The sequence below is a fragment of the Tenrec ecaudatus genome, chromosome 12 (genome assembly GCF_050624435.1).
Source record: "Tenrec ecaudatus isolate mTenEca1 chromosome 12, mTenEca1.hap1, whole genome shotgun sequence".
NCBI classification, from domain to species: domain Eukaryota; kingdom Metazoa; phylum Chordata; class Mammalia; order Afrosoricida; family Tenrecidae; genus Tenrec; species Tenrec ecaudatus.
Window position 1 is genome coordinate 129369753 of NC_134541.1, and position 5967 is coordinate 129375719.

Below are 5967 nucleotides of genomic sequence, written 5' to 3' on the forward strand. Positions count from 1 at the left end.
CAGTCTCAGAAACAGGGGCAGTTCTACCCTGTCTTATAGGGTGCTCTGAGTTAGAATCAACTCTATGGCAATCCGTTTGGTTTGGGTGCACGTGTGCACACACACACACACACACACACGAGGGGTACCCCCCAAAACAAAGGGTTTTTTTCAAAGCTACGTATTTAAATTTTCTTTTTTACAAAACAACCTTTATCACTTTCAAAGTACTCTCCATTACACTTAATACATTTGTCAAATCTGTGACTCCATTCTTGGAAAAAATTTCAAACTCATCTGTTTGCATGGCTGGCAGCACCTCCCTCGTTTTCTTCTTGGCCTCTTGTTCATCAAATCGCTGTCCTTTCATGTCCCTCTTCATTCTTGGAAACAAAAAGAAGTTTCACGGAGCAAGGTCAGGTGAGTAAGGTGTGTGCGGCAAGAGAGGCCTGCTGCTTTTTGCCCAAAATTGGCGCATTGAGATGGCTGTGTGAACAGGTGCAGCGTCGTGGTCGCAAAACCCGTCCCTGCCTAACACAAATCAGGCCATTTTTGTCACACACTGATGCAATCTTTTCAGAATCTCTCAATAGAAAGTTTGATTAATAGTCTGACCTGATGAGATGAACTTCACTACGAGAACATTTTCATCTGTTCGGGAAGTTAATGGATTTCCAGAATGAGGTTTGTCATCAATTTACATTTCATATTTTTTGAAATGAGAAAACCACTCGTACACTTGAGTTTTTTTTCCCCCACAGCACTGTCCCTGTAAGATGTGTTCAACATGACAACAGTTTCTACAGCATTTTTGCCTGAGCAGGAAACAAAATTTCAAAACCACCCAGGCCTCTTAAATCAGCAATCACAAAAAAACAGGTTCAACTGAAACTATTTTTATGAAAAAAAAATTGACTGTGACCAGAGAGAACCTTCCCAGGTGATGCCACTGGGTGCACTAACTCAGAGTGAGTTGCTCAGTGCTTGGCTACCAGGGGAAAATTTGTACTACGAAAGTTCTGCCCAGAGGAGCTTTATTCCATTTCTTTCTTTCTTTCTTTCTTTCTTTCTTTCTTTCTTTCTTTCTTTCTTTCTTTCTTTCTTTCTTTCTCTCTCTCCCTCTCTCTCTCTCTCTCTCTCTCTCTCTCTCTCTCTATATATATATATATATATATATATATATATATATATGGCTATTTTTATACACTCATCAGATAAGGAAGATTCCTAATGTTCTGTATTTAATACCATAAATATTGGATTTGATCAGCTGCCTTATCAACATCTAAGTGGCTAGTCCTGTGAGTCTTTATTACTGTTGTGTGACAACTCTTTTACTTTCATCATTTCCTTTATTTTGCTAGTGTGGTAAATTACATCAACTGGTTTCCAAATATTAGGTTAACGCTGTAGTCCTAGAATGTGTGCATTCTCTTTTTCACATATCACTGAATTCAATTTGCTAATAATACATTTAGGATTTTTTCCCTACACTCTATTTACTGGGATTCTTTTTTTCACATTTTTCTTTCTTATACTATTTTGGCACCAGTTTTATAAAATAGGTTAAAACACATTTTCTCTTCTAGCATTTGGAAAGCTTTGTGTAAGATGTGCAATATTTCTTTAGGCAATGTTGGGTAGAATTCACCAGTTAAATTCTGAGGCTGGAATTTTCTTTGTGGCAAAGTTTCTAAGTATGGGTTCAGTTTCTTCCTCGGAAATGAAACCAGATAGCTCTTTTATTTCTTCTTTTGGAAATTTTGGTCAGTCGTGTCTTTTCAGGAATGTGTCCGTAAGCCTCCAGGGTGATTTCTCCCTTTTAATTCTTGACACCAGCAACTTGTCCTTTCTCCTTTCTTTTTCTTGATCTGTCAGACTAAGGATTTATCAATTTTGGTGACGTATCAATTTGTGGCTTTAACATTTTTCTGTATAGATTTGCTCTCTATTTTATCAATTTCTGCTCTTGTCTTTGCTCTCTCATCTCTTTTCTTTTCTACTTTCTGCTAACTTGTTTTTCATGACCTAGTTTCTTAAAGTAAAACCACACACCATTCCTTATTCCTGTTCATCTTTCCTGAGAGTATTTCTGTGGCATTTACATCATCTGGTGTCAACTTGAGACGATTAAGAGGGAAGGGGTGGAGTTTAGCCTGTCAATCAGGTTGCAGCTTGATGACCTCATTTAGAGGTCATAAAAGCTATTTATTCAGAGATAAATAGCTTCCTAGAGGCCAGACCCATTCTCTCTTCCTTGTCTTCCTGCTGAGAAGACACGTGGAGCTACGCTGATGGAGCTAGAACCCTGGAGCTGGAGGAGCCACATGGAGCCCCACGCCAGTGCAGAGATGCTTCACCGCCCAGACTGGATCCACAAAACTTTCCACTCACTGGCTTGTGATTTTCCTGAATTCAGCATCATTGCGTGTGTTGCATCAGTCTGAAGAGGAGTTTATAGACTGGAATCAGACGTATGGGCTAGTTTCGGACGTATGGACTTGATGCGGACTGGGCTGGATGTTGTCTTCATATACAATTGCTCTTTATATAAAGCTCTCTCTTATGCACCTATGAATGTGTCTGGATTTGTTTCTCTGGTCAACCTGGACGAACACAATACACATTTGGAGTTATAGATTTTTGTCCTGTAGAGTTCGAGATTGCTTTTTGAAGAGTTGTGTGAGCTGCATACTACATTTTCAAATGTCCTGTTTAATTTCAGTAATTCAAAATACTTTTTAACTTCCATGATGGTTTCTTCATCTATAGATTATCCAAAAGTGTTGCTTTGTTACTAATGTTTAAACATTTTCTTCCAGTTGGTTTTTTGGGGGGGGGGGGTGGGGGGTGGGGGGGTATTGATTTCTTGTTTGATTTCACTGCACTCACAAAACATACTCTGTGTTTTGTTTTGTTTTTTATAAAAGGCAGGCTCTGTTTATTCAGTCACATAAGTCGCCTGGTTCAATGTGACTCAAGACCACAAAAAAAACAAACAAACATTCCTCCGGCGCCATGGGGCCCAGCAGCAGGAGTGCTTCCTGGAACCCATTCACAGGTTGACAAATTTCTCGTTGAGGGCAATCTGTGACTGCGTAAGGTTGGCCAGGTAGGTCACCATCAGCAGGTCGTTGATGTTGCTGTTGAGCATGGTCTCGAAGCCATCGGGAACGATTTTGGGTACTTGGTTAACCAGGCTCATCAAGAAGCGGCCCACGGTATTGTCCGCCGACACCTTTCCAGACAGCACGTCCTCTGCATACTGCAGCACTGTGCTGAGGGCATCCTGGATGCGGGCCGACGCCCCTCCGACTTGCTGCAGGTCACTGGAGAGCCCGATCACCCGGTTGGGGCTGAAACAGGTCTTCATTATCAGGTCAACTCCGATGAGTTCTGTGTCGTAATGCGCATACCTCACGGTCAGAGGTGTGAACATCACCCCCATGGTCCTCCCAGGGACACCCATTAAAGTGCTGACATAGGCCTTGATGCTCATGCGGCGGTTCTGGAGGCTGGTGTCCACGGTGAGGTGAATGGGGTTGGGGACCTCTCGGCTGTAGTACTCATGGATCAGCACCGAGTGCTCGGTGATGTCATGGCCTGTAGCGTACCAGCCCAGGATGAGCTCATTTGGAGAGACTTTCTTGTGCAATTCATACATGTTCTTTGCGAATTCCATGTCCACGGCCACCTCGTCTTCAGACTCATTGTGAGGCACTGAAAAGCAGTTGGTCACTTCCACCGAGTGCTTGTCCACGGTGCCCAGCAGGGTCCCAATAACCCGGGCAGTGCCCTCGTTGCGTCGTTCGTAGCTGTCCACGATGGAGGCTAAGATGACCGGGTGCAGCCGGACCACGCGGCCGCCAGGGAAGGGCCCCGGAAGCGCCGGCGGCGGCACGGGGGTGTGCGCGGGGGCTTGCACTGAGGCCGGATTCTGGCCCGAGGCCGCGATCATCGGCCGCTACCGCCGTGGGGTCCGATGCCGCGGCGGAAGCCGGAGGCTGAGTGGGACCTGGAGCCCAGGCCGGGGTCTGCGCTGGCGCTGGGGCAGGAACCGGGGCCCGGGCGGGGGCGGCCGCCAGAGCCCTGGGCGCTGCAGCCACCGGCGCGGGGGCCGGAGTGGCGGGAGGAGCACTCGCCGCTGGTGGAGTCGATGTGGCCATATTGTCGAAAAAAGCCTGTGTTTTTGTTTGAAATTTTGCTTAGATTTTATTTATGGCATGGCATTGGCTGGGTTTTTGGAAATGGTCCTTACTCATTTGAAAAGTGTTAACATGTATTCTGCAGTTGATAGATGCATGTTCTATATACCATCCATTAGGTCGATTTGAATAATTTCATATGTCGTTTTCCATATTATCACTTGTTTTCTCCTTCTTTATATGCTTTGTTAATGAGAACAATTCTTTTAACTGTGTGAGTCTGGGTAGACTAGAGAAACAAATCCACAGAGACTCAGGTGTGTATAAGAAAGAGCTTTATATACAAGAGCAATTAAATATTGAGAAAACATCCCAGCCCAGTCCAGACCAAGTCCATAAGTCCTGTATTAGCCCATGGGGCTGACACCAATCTATAAATTCCTCTTCAGACTCACACAACACATGCAATGTTGCTGAATGCAGAAAGATCACAGGACAGTGGGTGGAAAGTCTTGTGGATCCAGTGATGGTGGAAGCATCTTAGCGCCGGCGTGGGTCCTCCACGCAGCTCCTCCAGGTCCAGGGCTCTTGCTGCTATCAGCATAGATCCGTGTGTCTTATCAGTAGAGCGTCTTCCAGGGAGATACACTCTCTCTCCTGCCTCCAAGGGGGAAGACAGGAGTTCTCAGAATCCTCAGGAGAAGGCCCTGCCCACACAGAGGTCTCATTGACTATGACACGAATGACAGGCTAGACTCCACCCCCTCCCTTAATCCTCTCAAATTAACCAACAATTCTATAACTACCACAAAAATTTAAAAAAACACCCAAATCTTAGTGAAGCTACGAAAGAGTCAAGCTGCCTCACAGGCAGACAGCTGCCCCTTTCCTGCACGCAGCCCCTGGTGGGTTTGAACCACCAACGTTGGAGTCAGCAGTCTAACACCCAACCCCTGCACCACCAGCATTCTTTAATGAGAGAGATGCGTTAGAATCTCAAAGTTACCCTTGTAGATTTGTCCATTTCTTTTAAGCACTCTGTAAATGTTTCCTTTTGTTTTTTAATCGTTTCATTGGAGGCGTTTACAGCTCTTTTAACATTTCCTACATCTATTGTATCAAGCGTATTCACACATTACGTTGCCATCATCATTTTCTAAACTAAATGTTTTCTTTATATATTTGAAAGTTATGGTATTAGTATATTAGACACTCGGGATTTTTGTAGCTTTTTATGGAATTGACCTGTTTAAAAACATCTCTTTGCCTTGAAGTTATTTCTTGCCGTAAAGTCGATCTGTTCTTATAGTTTAGCGATGTCATCTTTGTGGTGATGAGCATTTGTAAAGCATAAATTGTCAATGATTTTACTGTGGCACTTACCTCATCTGGTGTCAGTTTGGGACTTGAGAGGATTAAGAGGGAGGGGGTGGAGTCTAGTCTGTCAATCACTGTATAGCCAATGAGGCCTCTGTGTGGGCATGGCTTTACCCTGAGGATTCTGGGAATTTCTATTTTTCCTCCATGGAGGCTGGAAACTCTCTCTCTCTCTGCCCACTCCCTGAGAGACCCTCTACTGACAAAGCACTTTTTATTCAAAGTGTGCTTCTTGCATGCAGCACATAGCAGGGGCCTTTAAAACTCGCCCGAGAGTCTTTTATCTTATCATTGGATTATTTGTCTTTTATGTATTTATTTTGTTGCCAGATCCCATTGCACCACTTCTGACTCATTAGTGGCCCTATGGATACAACAGAGCGAACCCCTGCCTGGTTATGTTTCAGTCCATTGTTGCGGTCACTGTCCACCATCTCATGGTGGAGTCGTCGTCTTCTTCTTCTTC

The 5967-nt window shown here is 44.4% G+C and overlaps 1 pseudogene; it reads right to left on the reverse strand.

The window, feature by feature from the left end:
- Nucleotides 1–2996: 2996 nt before the first annotated feature.
- LOC142423281 (eukaryotic translation initiation factor 3 subunit F pseudogene) lies at nt 2997–4145 on the reverse strand (annotated as a pseudogene).
- Nucleotides 4146–5967: the final 1822 nt, after the last annotated feature.